We start from the raw sequence: 21,487 nt of genomic DNA, 5'->3' as shown, positions 1-21,487 counted from the left end.
CTAGGTCTCTCCGTGGAGGAGCAATTCAAGTTTATAACGGGCATTGCATGGAGGTGCCCTTTACGTGCATTATGTAGGTATGGGTACTTAATACATCCGCGAATTCACCAGAAAGAACAAGGGTTGTGTCCTGCGAATAGTACACCCTTTAGAAAACGCCACAGTCGCCGTGCGTTTCTTATTGAAAGCTGTTTACAGTAATGCTTGACATCAATATCTTCAAAGAGAAGTGGGTTAATATAGTCGAACTATCCTTACACTACGATTTCAATGTATTCAGTGCGACTCAAATAGCACATGAATTGACACTCATGACATTAGGGTATAGTGAATGGACATCAGACACTCAACAGCCATATAGCAGCGTTCTTCGCATGAACGCTACGAGGATAAACGGGTACCATCGTCACTTTTTGTCTTCGTTAGATTAAGTGAATACGAAAGAACAGTACCTGACACTTGAACTGTGTCACACTGTTTGCATGAATTACACGTGTACGATGTTTGTTAAAGCATTCCCCTCTTGGAATTTAGCATGTCCCAAGTGTCCACTCAGGCAGAATGGAGGAGAAAGTCTTCAGTGAACCAACTGACGTGTGCTAAGATGGCAATATCACAACAGGCATGACAGGTTACCCTCTTTGATATACGGTGCTCTTACAAGGCAGTGTTGCTCCACAGAGAAAGGACCCTCTTCCGCAATGTCCATTGTCTCTATGACTAGTTCTGCAAGTGAGCGAAAACTTCGGATGTCCCAGATTGACTCAAAATGACAAGTTTCTCATATCCCACCATTTTGCAAATAGGTTTTCCAGTTCACTGGAGGACTAGCGGGAGATGATGACATGTTTTTTGGGGGGAGAGGGCGCCAGGGATATACAGTTGTAGGTAGTGGCATACAGTGTTGGTATATACAATTCTTGTTCATATGATAAATGCAGGTCAGAGCTTCCCCCAGTTATTTTGTCAACAAAATCATTAGAGTCGGTCCGGCTTTATCTCCCGCTACTTCTCCCTCAAATTCCCTCAAACGATTGGCGATGATGAAGCATGATTTTATCACGTTCCATCATATTTCCGTCGTTCATTCCGTCAGTCAATTCGATGAGGCCCAAATAAAAATCGCTGGCCTTGCTTATTCCGGCAAGGACCGACGGCCGACAAACGAATGGGCAACTGACGTATATACTACCAGAAGCATAAACCGCTAATCACGACACCCGTCCCACCACACTCAACTTTGCAACGGCCATCAATGACATCGCGGCCGCTGTAGTTGGCTTCATCCAGTCACGTCACTTCGTACTACAAAACACGGTAAACAATAAAAAATCTGCATACTACGCCGTACAGTTCACGCAAGTACTATCAATTAATACTAGCGTAGAATTTGCAACAATTTCCCAGGTTAACGTAAAACGTGTCGGCCAAAAAATCGATAGTCGGATGCTCTGCTGGATAAACTCCAGGCACTAGTCCTCTGAATGACCGTCAGGCACTCCAACACCCCGATATAGTTCTATTACCAGGAGGATTCACTGTTTTAATCTTTGATTAAGTTTAGTTAAGGGGTAGGGTGATGAATTTTAAGGGTCTTTGCCATCGATGCCGTTAGTGCATACGAAGCGAGCAGCCAGTGCATATCTGGGACGTGCAGATGTTACGCCATTCATGCCATAGAAAGAAAAAAACGTGTGCATTGTAACGGTCGTTTTTATACATGCACAGTGTCAATGCATGCCTGAAGTCGACTGTACTGTGAGCGGGATATCAAAATTCTAACTCGTTTTCAAAGGTTGTTCCTTGGGTGAATTGCTTGACAGTTGCCAGTAGTCTAAAATCACTGATGACTTTCCATTGAATTAACACGGTACCGGTGCGTAATGATGTGTCGAAGACTTCACTGAGCATGGCGCGTGTTTGACGTGCACAAATGTAGGTCACGCAAGGCTCATCTTAAAATTGGATGGTCCGCGTAATTTAAAATCTTTCGACCCTGACTATGAAATGGCAATTCAGACTTTTAGAACAGCACTGCGTGCCATAGAGACAATATTTCATTTAAGATGTCTAGATAGGTGAACTTTAGCCGAAAACAGCACGATTGTCCCAGTCGCCACGATTTACGTGTGGATGGCGAAAAGCACATCGAATTTTGAAAACTAACGCAACGCATGTTAACCATTGGTTACTCATGAAAGTCGTCGCTTCAGTGGAAATGTAAAACTTTTGAGTGACTTTCACTCCGACATGTCCGACACAATTGAACAAACTGGCCAATATCCTGATGTTCGTTCTTAATAAAGGTCAACCAAAACACTTGTACATACTTTTTAACAACTAAGATGCCTCGTACTTTATTTCAGTAAAGTGAGGTATTATGAAGTATAACCACCTACCTGGTTTTTGCCGGTACATTGAAAAAAGCTTTTGTATATCCACGGAAGAATCGTTGGCAGGCCGCGTTGTGGTAATATCCGAGGGTGACTGAGGTTTATTCCTTGTCTTATCCATAACAGATAAACCGTCTCTAAAAGTACTGAGTACCAAAAGAAGGAATAGACTTTCCTTCGGCATATACATGGTCAAGAGTCATGCAATCTACGTTTAGTTTAAGCCACAGTTGAATCCTTTGGAGTCTAGTTCTGGCAAAAGCGCGGGAAACAGTATCGAGCAGTGAGTGACAATCACAACAATAAGCGATCGGTGCGGGAGGCGTGCGGGACTTGGACGTTAGCCGTATTTCACGACCAGCGGCGCCACCATGCATGGACGGCACTGATTTCAAGGGGCGGGACTTGCACGCCAAATGACGCTGTCAATCCTTGAATTGGGCTTATGCCAACATAAAACTAATCAACTCACTGGAGAACGAATCTTAATTTTCCTAGTAAATGTGAAATAATCCTTTAAGTTTTCCATAATTTCCATCGGTTGTTCCAGTAAAGCCAACCGTGAGTGAATCCTATGCTTCTGGGGTGAGTTCTCGCTGCCATGAGAGGCCGAGTCGTCAGAGTGAATGAGGGATATGGTGCTCTCAAAGCGAGAGCTTTATGAGTATACCCTCGCCATTCATTCATTCAATCAAATTAGGCCATGATTTTGTTGTAAATAGCCGGTACATTACTGCCGTTGGGGCACTGCCAATGTGGACGTCTCCGCCCAGAGATCTGGCCCAATTCAGTCGCACAATTGGTTAGACAAACTCCGCTAAAGAGAGCAATAATTACCGAAAGCAGCCAAGAGAAAGATGAGGAGAAGATACCTCGGCCACGGCCATCCAATTCAGCCGTCAGGTCTCGAGGGTGCACTCGTAAAATGCCGTAAACTTTTTATGAAATCAAATTCTGAGTGATAATATTTATGAGTTCTTACACACTATATTGACTTCTTGCACACTGATATGAATAGTGATATACAAATGTGTTTCTTTTGGCGAATCACTGTGCCGGGAGCATTGTTCGTAAATGTGCGGCTGGCTTTTGCTAGCTGAATGGTTCAAGATGAAAAGCGCCCGAAAGTCAATGCAGCCACAGAGAGTTGCGGAGAAGTGGCCTTGTATTGTTACACGTATTACGTATTCGTTGCATCGTCGGATGCTGCGTAGTCGCGCAGGACCCGATCGAGATCGCTGGAACCAACTCATTCTCTCGGCTGAATGGCTGACGTGCTTATTCCAAATCGGCCGTCAAGACCGCTGTGATAGGCATTGGAAAAGACGGCAGTGTCTTTCATGATCACTGGCACGTTATGACCGCGATCGGACTCGGTGCACAGACAGGACAGATATAACTTTGGCGAGTGATGCATGCTGTATATGCTCTGAGAGAGAGAGTGAGGAAAGTCGGACAATATTGCCGAGTGTTTGCTCAGAAGCAGCATTTTTCGACCCAGCAAGTGATAGAGCGCTACAGGAGGTGTGCAGTCCATCGCGTGGAGGATCTGTAAGCATTCATCCATACAACGCTCTCGTTCATTTTCAGACGCCAACCTCCTCCACGAAGAGAACATGAAATTGAATTTAATGCTTGTTGAAGGCTGTTTGAGTGTCTTGCTCAAGTACAGGTTTGAAACAGTGGATGTGGTTCCGATAGCCTATACCCATGACCTCCGCATTATAAGCGTGGTGCACTCACTATATCACGGTACTATTGAATATCGAAGTTATATCAAAGCGTTAACTAACCAGATACGATTTTTCATCATATCAATGTTTTCAACCAGGTATTATAGCGTTATGCTAAAACCAATCGTATCAAGCAACTCTCATAACGGGAAAAATTCGAGAAATGTTTGTTGCCGGTGTGCAAGGGATAGTAGTCCTAAGGCTGATAGTCCGTGTAACAATAGCCCGCATTGCTAAATGTTTTGGTTAGGGTTAGCGGTACAATAGATCATGCTGCTTAATTGGTCAAATACAATGCTACCGGACTATGACTCCAGGGGGACTATATCCGCTGTCACACCGGTTTGCGTATTGACAACTACAACGACACTAAGCACAAAAACAGTTACCAACAGTTAAATGAACACTAAATTCCAATCTTCCAATCGCCACAGTAATTCCTAACATATCATTATGCGATTAAAATTGACTTTCCAAACAGTCATTGTGGCATTTTAAACATTTATTTTATCCATCCACCCTTAACTTGCAAAGGGTTTGACTTTAATCCACTTAGTAGGCACTCTCTCCCGCCCTTAATCGAGCTGTGTACACATTCTCGGACAAGTATGGCCAGGGCCCTTCCCTTATCCACTCAAAACTACTTATGAACCCATAGATAACTAATTATTATGACAACATAGAGGGGTTTTACTTAAATTGGCATCCCTTGAGGAATGTTAAACGCGTGCTTGAATTCACTTAAGAAATTACAAGTGTAGGGATTTGTTCACCGCAGTGACATTATCGTGACATGATCTCTCTTTCGTACAAGAAAGTTACTGGCAATTACCTAAGGTTGGCATATGACTGCGCCGAGGTTGGTACGTAACTTCCCCAAAACCTGTTCAAGGCCTCTCTAAACTTTTGACACTATCTTCAACCAGGTCTTGGATTATTTTACCGCAACGCACATCCTTAAACTAAGGACTTTTGCAATGTTGTTGACCGTTGTTTGCGAAGTCGCAGCTTTCCCAAAACATTGTCTAACATTCGATCAAATAGACGAGTTTTAACTCCAAGACGAGAAATTTTTGTACCGGAATTAATGACTTTTATCAAAGAATTTGCAAGTTTGCACTGAAACTGCTTGTGCATGTACTAAGAATTCGTGATCGATGAAAAATGTGAGTAGCTATGACCTTCCGTTCCCGAGTTATAGCCGTTTTAGAACCAGAATGTAGATTTTAACTTCTGACATTCAACTTTGACAGTCGGGTTACCAAGCTCCAATTGCTTTTATGTGCAAGGTTTTCGTAAAATCAGGTATCATAAGTCTGCAATTGGATCAATATCACTGTAAGAACAGTGGCGTTGCATGTAAGAAGAGTGTGCGTTATATCGCCACTTTTTTAATGGGAATTATCATATAACGTCATTATGTAAATGGCGATATAATGTAGAAATGGCGATACAATATAGCGCAACGTGAAGCAGTTCGCAAAAAGGATGTTTTGCTTTCAAAACATAAATCTTAATCATCTCCTATCATAACACAGTATATTGTTTATAAATTGATTGAGATTCCATATAAGCGTGTGAGTCATTATAATCCTACACGCAAACGTAAACGTACATACTGCTCAAGCTCTTTATACCTGTGCGTCTGGGAAACTTCGTACTCAAACGCGATCGCATGATATTTTCTGCGAAATGGGTGAATTTTGCTATAGTGATTAATTCACTGGAATCACCAGGGACCATCGCTGTCACAATCTCGTGCCTGGACGGAGAGGTAACCAGATAGCATCAAATCATCAATGCAGTTTCGTAATATTTAGTGATACTTCATTGTTTGTTTAATGCGCTTGGTGCGCAAATGGGTTCAAGTTGAAATGGCCGGGTTTGAACTGCAAATAAGGTACATGATACATTGCCTATTTGGCATGAGATGCACTCCGTTGACGTTTTTACTGGTATCCGGTGCTTAGAGCATTGACAATATTGCCAAAGGGGTCGGAGTGTGCAACGGAAAAATAAACAAGCTGCAACCGGGTAAGTGCTCTGATTCAAACAAAAATGTTGAAATTAATGATGATATCGAATGTTTTATTCACCCAAGTGTTTACGTGCAAGGTCGACGAACAGATACGAAGACCGTTCAGTTAAAAAATGAACTATGCGCGCGTACCGGTGATCCGGTACCAGTATACAGTCACTGCCCTTCATGACCACTGTCATTTGAGTGATATGCCTTTGAGTTCTTTTGGTAAGGGCATCAGCAATTGGTACTTTTAAAACCACAGGTCAGTTCCTACTTTGAACGAAGCAATTGCTTTGCAGCTATTTGTTATTATAATAGTGGATACCTCTAAGTAAATCAGTCACGCTGTAAAAGATATGAGATCGATGAGAAGAAGCATTTTATGCCGAGACCAATATTGAATAACATCTCAGCACAAGAACATCTTGAAGAGGTCTGTAATGTGGTTATTGATATTTAATGAGATTGGTCATCAATAAATCCAGGAAATACTCAAAAGAAGTGCTTCAAATACTTCTTTGGGTAGATGACGAGTGCACTTAGTGTCCATCATGAGAAAATCACTTTCCAGAACTGAAGCTTTTCGGACGACTGAATGTAGTTTCTGGAACCGATATCGGCATGACTGATGCAATTCCGTCGTAAATGAAACAGTATGAAAACCAGAAAGGACCCCTTTCTTTGAAATAACTTGATGAAGTCAGAAACAGTCCACGCTTGCTTGCCGTAACTTTACCTCAAACACCTTTAACCGATCCTCAAGTACACGCTTAATTTCAAAGAAGATATGCTAAGGTCTTAATAAATAATCGATGTTTCCATACATCCGTCTTCTTCTCTACTATTATACCAATTGAAATAAGTATAATAGAGGAGCCAGTTCGGAGAATGGTATTTCAGATTCATTCATCATCTTGGGTATCTGTTCAGAAACTGTAAAAAAACCTCTTACATAAAAATCTACTACTATCAAGAATTGCATAAATACACTGGTGATTGAATTTTTGTGATATTGATATTTACTGATAGCTGTAAATATTACTATAACAATAATACAATCGCTTAAAGAATCAAAAGGAGGACAGGTTCTGCAATACATGTCTGGTATCTTCTCGCAAATTGTTAATTTGTTGGGATGCACCACACGATAGTGGTATTTTTTAGTCTGATCGGTATGATTCAGTGTACGATGGAAAGCACGTTTTCCGCTAGATCTTCTTCATTAAAGTTTAATGGGCTTCGTTAGAAATCGCCAACAAGTGGCCAGGGTAATATGAAACTTTATACAGCATCTGACTGAGAAGGGTGCTTCACTGCTGGCCCCAGGAAATCTCCACGTCGCATCATCTGAAGTGCTCTGTCACCTCCTTCGAGGAGAGTGTTCGATTGCCTTCATCGGTTATACTCCGGACGCAGTGGAGACAGTATGAATGGGATGACGAAATGGACTACCCCGGGAGTCTATCCTCGGTAGACGTAAGTTGGAATTTTTCAGGGGTTGTTCAACAGGTCTACTGAACTTCGAAAGACATAGCCAATATTGAAATGCTGATCTGAGGATAATAAGGGTACTTCATAACATCGCTAGAAGATAATAAATACAGTTTGCTAATAAATGCTGGCTAAAGAAAGATTGAAATCACAGGCTCTGGAAATAATATACATTTTTGTAAATGTATCATAACTTTATTTCCCGCTCAACGAAACCACTCCCGATAATAACGTTTCCTGACAGCATCCAACAGGAAAAAGGAATTGCGTCACATTGGTGACAAATTACTGCATTAAATTTTAAATCGTCGCTAGATTGATATGATTAATTTTAAGGGCTCGATACACGGAATGGAATGAATCGTTTGCGGGACATTTTGCCGGACAGCAATGGCAGGGTGACGCACTCAGCTAGTCACAGGCTCTGCGGAAATTGACAACTCTGCAATTAAGCACGCACTTCTAATGACTTGCAGTCTACCTGAGTTATAAATGGAATAACGATGTGACCACGAATTGATAGTGCCAATCGCTATGCATTAATATTGTAAACATAACAATTTAATCATTTTCTAAAAATGAATTACTCAACTTCGTCGAAATCATAGCCGGCCAGGCTGACGTCAAGATGAGACTCATTGCTCTGACGTCATTCTGGCACGTATCCTTCAATTGATCCGTAGATATAATAAATCGGTTAGACCAAGATTGTTATTGAATTATTCTAATGAACAGTAGACATTATTGTTATAAATCGCTTAATGGGTTACCTGTTCAATTAATTTCCTGTCATGACTGTTTTCACTTACTCAGTGGTCGCCGAGAGGTGAAAATATGACTGATGAGCTGATCAATCAGTTTTCTAAATATAACTCAAATAATGACTGTAGTAAGGCATTGATGGGAGATTTAGTATGGTCCCGACATATGAGCTCGACTTCAGCCAAACCTATTCATTCTTAGTGCTGATATCTGTATTGCTTTCATAAGTATTACTCTTCACTGATGATTATACTGTTGTCGAAGTAATCTTCACTGATGATTTTACTGTTGTCGAAGTAATCTTCACTGATGACTGTACTGGTGTTGAAGTAATCTTCACTGATGACTGTACTGGTGTTGAAGTAATATTCACTGATGATTGTACTGTCGTCGAAGTAATCTTCACTGATGATTGTACTGTTGTCGAAGTAATCTTCACTGATGACTTTACTGTTGTCGAAGTAATCTTCACTGATGACTGTACTGGTGTTGAAGTAATCTTCAATGATGACTGTACGGGTGTTGAAGTAATCTTCACTGATGATTGTACTGTTGTCAAAGTAATCTTTACTGGTGATTGTACTGTTGTCAAAGTAATCTTCACTGATGATTGTACTTTCTTCGCTGATAGTTGTATAGTTGCATAGTAATCGTTACGGATGATCGCATTGTTGTGATAATATTTTTCACACATGATTGTACTGTTATAACAGGATACTTTACTGTTAGCCCTATTGTTGTGATGGTAATTGGCATGCGTAGTTCGTACTGTAAACGGCTTCCTCCGAGCTTTACGGAAGGTCGGCGCCTGCATGCAGAAGACCACAAAACAGACGAACATCCACTGTTGCACTAATGCATTGAGGTTACTCGAAGTACTACACTACTTTCAGAATCGGTGTCATAAAACAATAAAAAGTGTCGAAATATCTACGATTTAATGCAACCAAACACTAGCTTTGCGACTAAACAGGTCTTTTTTATAGAAATGCTATCATGTGCTTGGAGTGAGTCCACTTAAAGATGCCAAAACTAAGGCAATTACAGATTGCGCGGGGGCGGAGAGTGTGCATGCATGGCTTCATAATTCTCTACCAATCTTCCAAATAAGTTCTTCTGACTGCTTCCATGACGAGATCTGAATCACAGTCAAATCCCACGCACATTTAAAACGAAATATCGGATATCCATTTCGCTGTTCCGCCGTCGGATCGTTGAAGCCAAAAGCGCCAGTCTCCTCAACGTCCACCCACGCTAATTTCAACGGAAAACAAGGCACACTCCATCAATAAAGCCACTAACAGCCAACCGCAAATAGCAATCTATACAAAATTTCACTTCTATCGATTTTGCATCCCGGAGTTCATGTTTAACCTTTAAAACTTGCTTCGTCAGGAAGGAATGCGTGGGAGAGACATCATTCCTTTTCATTAAACCTATTGGTCTTTTCATAGATTTCTCCAATCGCAGCAACGGAGCGCATATCGAAGTATACACGGTGGAAAATTATGCATTTGATACTTTTACATTTGAATAGGTAATTGATATGATATGTTTCAACCAACCAGAAGTAGAAGCGATAGAAGTTTCTTTTTGGACAATCAGGTCCAATAAGACACATCAGTAAGTTAAAATGATGAGCCATTTGAGCCTTAGTTTTCAAAACCATGCAGCTTTTTTCAGAGCATTATAATGTTTGTTCCTGAGTTAAAGATTTGCCTCTCTTTTTCAGCAGTGCAACAACGGGTCATGGTATTTAACTAGTCCTGGCGTATCTACTATACTTCATCGCAGAGATTTACCTCTAAATAAGTTTTAAATTATATTAATTAATATTTTGCAATAGTAGCAAAAGTATTTTAACACCTTGTATTTTACCCTGTTTATAAGACTCGCCAACTTGACATTTTCGCTGTCTTTTTAGTAGTCCAATGTCGAGCTTGAAATACAATAGGGCCAAGCTCTTTGAAGCAATTGAGTTATGAAATGTTACTCAAGAATTTTTAATATCGCCTTTATATTGATAATGCCAAATTTCTCTTAAAAATTGTCAAGACGTCATGGAATAATCTCTTGCTAATTTTAGAGTGATCTTTCGAATACAACTAGCACAAGTGCCCCATTTTTGCTACGCCTCCCTTGCATTTTCTTACCGACTTCGTAAGAAAAGCATTTCAAGTCGAATATCGTTATAATCGCGGATAGATATTTTATCAAAGCAGTAGGACGTTAAGGGGAGAGCTTCACTCTTAAAAATGAACGTTTTTTAAGAAGACCTTTTGGAAGGCCTTTAAATTATGGTTTTTCACCCCACACAAATATGCACCCTAAAGAGAGATGTATGAAAAACCAGGACTTTTTACAAGCTCGAAAACCTTTGCGGGATTTTTACTTCTGAAAAACCTCTACGGATACATATTTGTGTTGGTTTTGAAAAACGGCAAAAACCCGTTTTAAGAGTGTTCCTTCCATGACAAGACAGAACATTTAGGATTATCCTCGGTCGAAATACACGATCGTTTAACCCATTAAACACCTTCAAACAACAGCACCACAACTCAATCCCAAATTCTAAAATCTGACAATCTGCAGGGGGCTGGAAAGGTGTGGCGCAGAATTTCGACTACAGAATAGGCGCCGATCACAACTAGCAGCGCTTAAACCCATGTTTGAAGTCGGAACTGAAAGTCGTGGCGTCTAGACTCAGCATTGGAGTGGCCAGTGAGGGCAGGACGGACCGAGATATAGGCACCTTCGGAGACACCAATTCAGCCGGGGTATAGAAATTACTCCTTGTACGAGAAGCTAAGGCGATATTCGTCCCCGATTTCTGTGTCCTTGTGTCGAGGACGAATTCAGACAATATAGTTTAGAGAACGGCTGGCTGCACATTGTTTATTTTGTGATTTTGGTCGTGGTATTTCGTGAAATTGGACACAATCATGGGCAGCAAAACATAGACAGGAATACTGTCTTTTCTAGAAGTCCAGCCTGTCGGTCTCGTATCGCGCAAAATGGGTTATGACGTACGGCCAAAAAACTGTCTTGTACTTAGAGTGTTTGTTTAGTGAGCTGTGCGTCAAATACTCCATGCTATTTTCAACAGTAAATGTGAGGATTAAATCTTATTTCCTGTACATATTGCGGCTTCCGTATCTTTCTTTTTTTCGATGCAATGGTAATAACTAAGCAAACAATCCACTTTTTGAGAGTAGATGCCAAAATTTGACTAGCCAAAACTACAGCGGTTTATAGCGTTTTCGACAGAAAGTCTTCATACAGAGCTATCGGCGATTATAGGAGCTGTTTTTACAACAGCAGATCCGAACATGACCATTAGGCCAGAGGTGACGAATTAATATGGCATGATGTTTACCCTTAGATCGCCATGAGGGCTGCACGTGCAAGCATCGTTTTCACCTAGATAACCGGAAGTAAACAAGAAACACCGGACTCGTGCAGTTTTCGCCACTTAATGCTCGGATAGAGTGTACGCGCGGTGTTTGCATCATGGCAAGAATGTCAAGAAAAATACGGAATTGTCATGCACGGAATGTATTCTCAATATGTCAACAATTTTGGCATCATTCAAATTCCTTTGATCCCAACCTGAATGAGACACCTGCGTGGCAGAGTTTGCCCCGAAACATGTCTGCCTCCGTGTTAAGATAACATCAGGGTCGTGTTTGGTGACCATGGTTCAACAATGGTGGTCGGTTATCCTCCGTGTTCCCCAAGGTCGTACGTGTCAAAAGTTAGCACCTGATTGCGGGCTCCTTGTTAACGGTGTCCGGGACATCTAGGGGCGCTGCTGATGTCGGTACCAGATTACGAGACCGAGTTTGCATTATGGATATCGCAAGTTACTGAACCGTAAAGACCTGTGGAATTAGGAGGTAAAATAACATATGACATGATAAGGGAAAATCATCGAGATTGCTTCTAAACCTGGGGTAGTTTTGAACAGTTCGGTCCAAATCCTTAAAAGCTTTCATTGACAGATAATGATGGATGGTGAAGCTGTTACCGTTTGAGCTCGAAACTCGGCTACATAAGGGTTGATTGGATTCAGTGAGTTGGGACTAATGTCATCAGTAAACTAAATTCATTTAGGCCATTCATTTTCGGGGGCAACGGCGGCCAATTCAAGAAGGGGCGGAACCACGTCATCAAATCTATATTTTAGGTCCTGCACAAGGAGACCGTTTTGGCTCTGCGCTGAGGTATTATTCTCCAGGGAGTATTTCTCCCCCAAAACGGGGGCGAGTGGGATAAATCAAGCTGTTCATATAGGCATTCTGGGTAAAATCGAGATGAGCACAATGTGATATTGGCTGACGAAGAAATCCATCACCTAAAAAGTTCGATCTTGGTATCAGGTACGAATAAATGACCAGACATTTTAGCCAAGTGAAAGACACCCACGGCGATTGCAAATGGTTGTGTATTCCGGGGTGATGCCGGGTTACTTCCGGTGAAAATTAAGCTTTATTGTGAGTTGTCCAATTATAGAATACCTACAAATAATGCCAGTATGACAAAATTGAGTTCGTATTTTATGAATGAAAAGACATGCATGGATCAACAAAATAATAACTAGGCCTGCAGGCCAGAATGGGCCCCAAGTGGCTTGTCGTGTGGAGGTTTGTCCAATAGTTGTGAATGAATAGCAGGCAATTTAAAAGCTATGAATGGGCCTCTATAGGGGTATAAACTTAGTCTTTAGCTTGACGATACTTCACGCGACGATATTCCTCGATTTCGTCAGCCGGAAACAAGTCGTGCATAATGCAAGAGGAGCATGCACCACACAAAGTACATCTATATAACTTACTCAACAATAAACCTCGCTAGAGAATAGAAATAAGCTTTGCTAGAACTGTATATTTGATGGGAAAGGATCAGCAGACTACGTAGACGACGACAGCATGGGTCTGTATTTGACACTCTCGATCTGGCAAGCCACATGGGGCAAATCAAAAGGCTGAACCAATCCATATTTTGCGCCATCTGGCAACCCACAAATGAAAAAGCTTCATACGACTGGCAACAACCAATCAGAAGGCATATAACAGTTCAAAAAAATCGTATCATAACAATGATCATTGGGCGTAGCGGGGACAAAAAGAGCGTTTGACTGTCTATTTCTGTGCAGATAAGGTTTATTCCACATACATGTTAATACAACTTATCCTTCCTTTCCGTGAAAAGTAGTCACCGAATAGGAATTACCTGAATTCGAGGATTCTTATGGCTTAACGTAATACTAGTATCTTCATGGTATAACTGGCACTTGCAGAACACGGAAGAGCATACAATCGGAACCTAATACCTATATATAATATTTGTCAATAGATTTCTTGCGTTGTTAAGACCTCGGGGAAACCGCCAACCACAAGGAGTGACCTAGGCGGCCGAGGCCTGCGTCGCTTTCCATTCATAACACGTTCCATTCATAAAGACGAGCTCAGATCATACATATTTGTACAATTGCTCATAGCATTCGATTTTCGAGCGTAGACACAATTTTCTGATGGGGAGAATGTGTCACTTAGTCAAAAGGTAACGGCGGAAATGGTTGCTTGTCTAATTCAAAACGCAAGTTTTTACCAGTTTTAGTTTACAGCTACTCGTACAAATCGGCGACACGCAGCCTCAGACATCACGAAAATACGGATTGTTGAATTAATTTGGAACACTGGTTTACTTGCTACGGTTGACACGACATGTACTATGTCATTGGAAACCTTAAACAAGTTGGAACCGCCCATCGGACGCAACTCAATAGAGAATGTCAATGCACCTCTGCATGACATTGCACCTCTGTCTAATATCTCGCCGCTTTTTGATCCTGCCAGTAGACCAGTTGTAGTGACCTCACCGTCTGGAAATCTTCATTCAACTATCCCTTTAAAAGAGTCCTTTGAACGGTTTTGTGCCCCCATCAAAGATCACCGACCTCCCCCGCACTTTTAAAGGGGAACGCCTTTTGTAATTTACTGGTGGTCTAGGAAAAAGAAAGGCAGTTGCACACAATACCGAAGTGCAGTTATCATGCATACGAATTTGCTGAAACTCGGTACTTATAGTATTTGTATATTTGGCTCTATACAACAGCGTTGTCAAGTTTATATCTAATACGTATATTATACGTAATTTGATATTTTCAAATTCAATTACATATTTTTAAACAAAGTAAGCCTTTAAGGGATGGTCGTAACGCAGGCCGTCTTGGTTCCTAACAACAGTTTTTAATACCTATACCTACATGCTAAAGTTCGCCTGCCCCACTGTTCTACTATCTGGATTTCGCTAAAGTGTTTATCGGATCCCTAAATGTTAGTATTTCCGAGCCATCTGATTGTGATATTGATGCAAGATTTTAGCAATTTCTATGGGTGGCGAGTTGACCTCGGAGACCGAGATGCGGGAACGACATTTCCAAGAAAGCTCACATACATCAAAAGAGGATGTGCGCTTACAGAATTTGATGCTGGGTGTGTGTGTGCTTCTCTCGTTTGAGGTGAACTGGACTTGGAAGAGTTAGTCTTTACCACTAGCTCTCATGGTTGTTGTAAGTAGGTTAGAACACTTTTGGTTTCCGTAAAAATTTCTACGCATTTTAAACTTTATCACAATCGTGAATGCAGCATGAGCAACACTATAAAAGCCTGCAAAACTTCTGCTTTGTTGCCCAAAATGATTATGAAAGCAGTCAAAATAGTTGATCAACATGCAATTTGTACTTTGATAACAAATCACGTGGTGACCGAATAAATAGAGTGACATCTTTTAGTTGGCGCCATAACTAGGCCTCCAGATCAATCTTATCCACTTCACGAGGCCATGTTTTTACTTCGAGGCGACACTAAGTTGTCAACATGGGTATATTGGGGTGCGAGATATCTACACTTACATTATCGTTCATTGACCAAAACCTTAAGATGTTACTATTCCTTCAGGATGTTATTCCCGAAGTGTTTCGTAATTGTAGAATAATAATAAGAACGTTGATATGAAGAGTCGGCAGCACTCCCACAAAAACACTACGATTTAGAGTTAAACTGAGCGTATATACTGTATATATACATTATAGTTTCTTAGAAACACCTATAAACCAACTTGCCCGGCGGAGTCCAATAGACACGCCATGTCCAATCAACTGAAGCCTGCGGATTACTAGGGACCTGATGGGGGTCATGACTATCCAATGGCTGAGTAAAATTGTCGACCTTCAGCAGTGACCTTAACCGAGACTGGTGATACTTCTGTCGTATTCTTCTTCCGAATAGGGAAGGGGTGAAATGACAAGCAGAGAGCAAAAATTGGGGTAGAGATAAGCCCGCTTTCGAGAATTGGCATATATGCTCAGCCTTTCCCAACGCTTTGGGGTACGGTTAACAATATTTGTGAAGTGTATTAAGTAGTCGTCGATGGTTGTTTGCTCTCGGAATGTGGATGATCTAGGTTGGCTTGGCATGCCCCAGAGCATGGGTTGTGGACTTGTCACGCGTTTCCCCATGGTAGGGCTTGTCAAACTCAGCGTTCAGATGATAGTCGGAAGGTAGTTGGTTCGACCGGTACAACAAAATTTTGCTGTGTGCACTCATAAGGAAGACATTTGACCCTACAATTGCTACCCACCGCCAACGCTTTTTTCTTCATGAACACGTTAAGCATCCTCTGACTGTTGACAAAAGCCAAATTGCTTCTGTTTTGTTTACATCTTCACTCGCTCACTTGACACGTGCAGGTTTTTAAAAACGAAGCAAAATTCTTGTGTATACTTGAACTGCCACAGGACGACCACCAAACCAAGGTAGAACACAGCACGCGGAAGTGTACTAAAGTTGATTCTCCCCAGGGTATCTAGTGTCCAGGCAAGCGGGTAAATCGAACAAGCTTAAAAACAGGTCATTACCCAAACTGAACTCCTTGATAGACGTTCCGTACAGCCAATTGCCTTCATGACGTCAGGTGTTTATATGCCCGAATGTGTTTATCGGGACATATATCTTGATTGACAGGCATTATTGAAGGTTACGGAAATACTAGCAGAGTGTTGCAAAACAAGAACGGAAAAATTACCCTACTCAAATTTAGTGAAAATCAACACTATCCATATGGGCACCATCCAAAACATGTTTTTTCGCCATCCTTTTGGAGAGTTTCCACCCGTATTAGCGTATATCCGGGTGGGCGCGACACAGGGGCTTGCGAGTTTCAACCTACAAGTCCCCGTTCTTCTACCCCAAATGACCCGAGGTCACAGCCAACAGGTGTCCAGCTTTAAAGAAGAGCCCCACTCCGTTGATCCCGGATAAATACCCAATATTTATCCTCGGCAAACTCATCTTTAATACGTCACCTAAAACTCCATTCTTATGTCTGTAATCACAGCGCCTCGGTGGATGAACAAACATCAGTTACCAATCTTTCTCTTGTTTGAGGCTGAACCAAATTTAAGCTAAATAACCTACAAATACTGCTACGGATGGACTCTCAGTTTAGCCTCATCCGTATTGACCTAAACTTTTTAAGTATGGCATAAGTTTGAGTGACATGCGTCAGTCATTCGACGGAGTTCAACAACACACTGGCGCTATTTTGACCACTTCAGAAAGTGTTCCAGCTTTAGAAAAAAGACGTTGAGTCTTCTTGACGATTAAGAGTGTGTTTGTAGGATGCATTTATCACTGGCAGGCCACTGTCACCAAACTCACCCTGTGTACTTAATTGACTATCAACTCGGCGAGATTCGATCTTGCTGGACTTGGTTGGTGGGTTGGTGCCATTAATTTACCGAAGGGCCAGGGTCAAAAATTGACGAAGGGACCCAGCGTAAATAGGTAATAGATAAAATGACCTGTATTTATGCCCAGTACAAAATTGAAAAATAAATAGAAGTTGTGGCCAACTGCCCGAGCTCTGTCAGAATATCAGTCACGTAGAGGGCGGACCTGAAGCCTCAATGGAAACAAGATCACCACACATTCTGGATAGAATAAAAAACAAAATGGCTGCCGTGTAACCCATTTTGAAATATATCCCAGGAAAATACTAATAGATAACCAGGGATTAGGAAGTGTGATAATCGCAAAGGTGAATTTTTTTAAAGTCCATTTTATACAACGTGTCACATTCCTGCAGGGTCTGAGTGCCTGTCCAAATATTTCTCTTGGAGTCATATGCAGGGTCTCAAACTCTAATTAGATTTGTATAACCAGTGAAGCCAGAGTTAATCCTATGAGTATGATAGCACGAGCTGGAGGATTGACAAGCCTGGCGTCTAGGTGACTGGGGCTTAGCACGAATGCCAAGGACAATGCCTTTGGAGGGCATTGGAGGGCATTGGCGCGGAGGAAAGGGCCTTCGGTGGCACTGGAATTTACAATGGATATGTAGATCCAAATGTTTATATTTTTATGAATGGACATTAGTTGAGCACGTTATGAATGAACATTCCAGGTCAGTGTACATACATGAGGCTTAGGATTATAGTTCTGTGGCATGAATGGGAGGGTCCTTGCTACGGGGTCACCAGGTACACCACACAAGGGTCAGAATAGCATAGTTCTGTAAATAATTCCCTTCCAAAGATGCGTGCCTGAATAGTAAGTTGCCTGTACTGCATTTTATGCAGCTTATCGTATTTTGAAAGCGAGGACCTTTGGGAAAGAAAATTTAAAAGGTGAAAACTGCACATTTAACACCGGAGAAAATTCAGTTTACCCATTCGTACCTTCTGCCTCTGCACCCTTTACATCCTAAACATGATGGTCTATTACTCCCTTTAAACGTACCCGGGAAAGTTTCCATAGTCATTTTCTGTTTTTCATCAATTTCAAGCAACCTAGGGCTTCGCGTGGCCGTACATACAACAGTACTCAGGTATCCAGCCACACCTACACCAGTCTCACCTGAAATGGTTATACGTGTACATGCTTAGCCAAGTTTCCATCGCCAAATCTCCTTCATTATTCATTGAATAAAATAAAATCTTCTCGAAGTTTTAGACAATGATCTTCTCTCCAACATGTTCCCATGCAAAAATAGATATGGGCCAGGGGTGAGCTAGCCTTCAAGGCAAATGTCCCACAGTTTGAAGATAACTTACCAGTGCTGCGTATCGTTATTGCTTCAGCAGCGCCATCTATACAGGAGTCTCATAACTAAGTATTGCAGCACAGGTACAGCCCAAGTGAAGCCACTCTTGAAGAAGCCATCACTCGACAAAAACATTCTTGCCAACTACCGACCGGTTTCAAATCTTTCGTTTATCTCTAAATTGATTGAGCGTGTTGTGGCATCGCAACTGAAAGAGCACATGTCCACCTACGAGTTGTTTGACACTAATCAGTCAGCATATCGGTAGTGTCACAGTACTGAAACTGTGATGCTCAAGGTTACAGATGACATTCTCACTGGTCTTGATAGTGGTAAGGAGGCGGTCCTTGTTCTATTGGACCTATCAGCCGCTTTTGATACGGTTGACCAGCAGATACTCATTCGTAGGCTCCAGGAAAGACTTCATCTAGATGGGACTGTCTTGGAGTGGTTTTCATCATATCTCCATGGACGGAGGTTGTCTGTGACTGTTGAAGGCAGAGGTTCAGTTCCTGTTCCTCTTAGCTATGGCGTACCGCAGGGCTCCGTTCTTGGGCCCATTCTCTTCACGGTCTACACCCTGCCACTGGGAGACATCATGCGTCAATGGGAAGTCCCGTTCCAACTATATGCTGATGATAACCAGCTTCTTGGCTTTATGAAGTGCGACGAGGGTGTTGAGCGTGACGAGGCTGTGTCCAGGATGGAGTCGTGCATAGCGCATGTTAGAGATTGGCTTTTTGCTAACAAATTAGCACTTAATGCCCCAAAGACAGATATGATGAACATTGTGAGTCGGAGGAGGGTCGGATCGGTGCAGGGAGTAACTGTGGGTGGAGTATGGATTCCTAAGTCGGGCAGTGTGCGGGATCTTGGTGTCTGGTTGGATGAGGGTATGGACATTCAAACCCAGGTGCAGAAAGTCTGTACGGCAGACAACTATGGCTTGTATAAGATTGGCCGGGTCAGACGGCACCTAAACAAGTCGTGCACTGGGAGGCTTGTCCATGCCTTTGTGACCTCCAGACTTGATTCCAACAATGCCTTGCTTTTTGGGCTGCCGGCCAAGACACTTGCGCCTCTTCAGCTGGTGCAAAACAGGGCTGCGAAGAGGACGTGCAGACGTGACCATATCACGCCTGTACTCAAGGAACTTCACTGGCTGCCAATTAAGTCCCGGATCGTGTTCAAGGTGCTGCTCCATTGTTTCAAGGTGCTTCGTGGACTAGCCCCTGGCTGCTTAAATCTCCCACTTGCAGAGGCCACTCACCACACGAGGTCGTCAGTATCCTCTGTCAAGTTGCTGCCAAAACGAACTGGGACCTCGTTTGGCGACAGGGTTTTCTCTGCCGCGCCTGCGCTCCATCTCTTTGGAATCAACTCCTATCTCATATTCAGGATGCTTCAGATGTCCTTAAATTCAAATGTCAGTTAAAGACCTGGCTGTACGCGAGGCACTTTGAGGGGGCAGCGCCTTGAGCACGATTTGTTCGGTGGAAAGGCGCCCCACACAAATTTTATAATGTAATGTAAAGGTTATCTGGGATTTCCTTCATTTTTTGTGAAATACACAAGTTCACATGTAATTAAAGCCAACGTCGGAGTATGACTTTTATAAATTGCAAAAACTGTGATGAGGTACCACATAAGGCCCTGCCGTGGCCGCCGACAACTTTCGATATTTTACTGAATCTACGATACTGTTTGGTGATGCTCGATCATTATGGCGGCTTAAACATATGGCGGTTGACAAACAAATACCACGATTGTTGATGACCTAGGCGCGTTATCCATGCGTGCTAAATCCACTGAAACTCATGAAATCCGGTTAATGGTCATTTTACAATCGAATATCGGATGTAGATGCGCAACATACACAGACTAGTCAAACGACATCAGAGACATCTGAAGGTTGAGCGAATAACTGTGCGTTTGCATGCAAATGAAGAGTTCTGCACACAAATAAAATGTGTGTACATTAGGTGTACATTGTACGGTGGCTGGGATTCTGGTATCTTCTACGCAACGATCCAAAATGGTGGCTTGTGTTGGCACTCACGTCAAGACGTAGTTTGGCGACGGCGCCGCCTATTGAGTACCGGTGAGAGCTGCTGGCATCTCGGTAATGAATTGCAGATGAAATGTATGGTAAAGCTAATGATTTAGGCTACAATCAGCTAGTCCATATAAATAAAAAGTTTATGCGTGGGATAGCTAGACTTGAGTCATCAGTGTTTGAGTTGGAGCAGCCAGTTGGCCATTCTGTTTTGAGTGCTTATCAACAGTATGATTGGGACAACACCATTCTTCGGACGAACCTATGTGTAATGAAATGATACTTATGAAGATTTGCAGGAACTGTGCCTTTGGAGAATTGCATGTAAACGTCTCTCTTGACAGATTTATCAAAATAAGAGTAAGTATAGACTTACAGCAATCACCAGGCGCGTGAATGAGTATCGACGTCGAAATGATGCAGGCTTGCAGGAACCATGCCTTTGGAGAGTGATACATCAAAAGTGCAAGGCCTGTGTAACCATATTTGACAGATATGGCACGTTCGGTCCACTGAATTTTGGTATAAACTTTGAGTCGCCGTCTGCTTCTTCCCACTAGGACACACTGCTGCAGTCGCCATCATGATGAGAACGGGTATGTATCGACAGGATTTTCCAGAACTGTATGTTCAGTAAATTTTAGTAATTTTTGCGACACCTCGTGTCTTACCTTACGACCAAAAATGTATAAGGCGAGCTGATATGTTTTTGTTACGACTTATGTAGGTACATTCTTTAGTCCTCGTGTAATAAAAATCTGAAATTTTATTTTCGTTTCAGCATTTTGTCTCGCTTTGTTCCGTAAGTCTACATTTATTAAAATAGTTTTTCTGGTTCTTCCATACTGGGTGCGCCAACATACTGCTTGATGGTAACATTCGTGTTTCAACAAAGGCAGAACCGAGGGGCAGAGCCACCCCC

The sequence above is a fragment of the Lineus longissimus genome, chromosome 13 (genome assembly GCF_910592395.1).
Source record: "Lineus longissimus chromosome 13, tnLinLong1.2, whole genome shotgun sequence".
Lineage (NCBI taxonomy): Eukaryota > Metazoa > Nemertea > Pilidiophora > Heteronemertea > Lineidae > Lineus > Lineus longissimus.
This window is presented reverse-complemented; position numbering follows the sequence as displayed.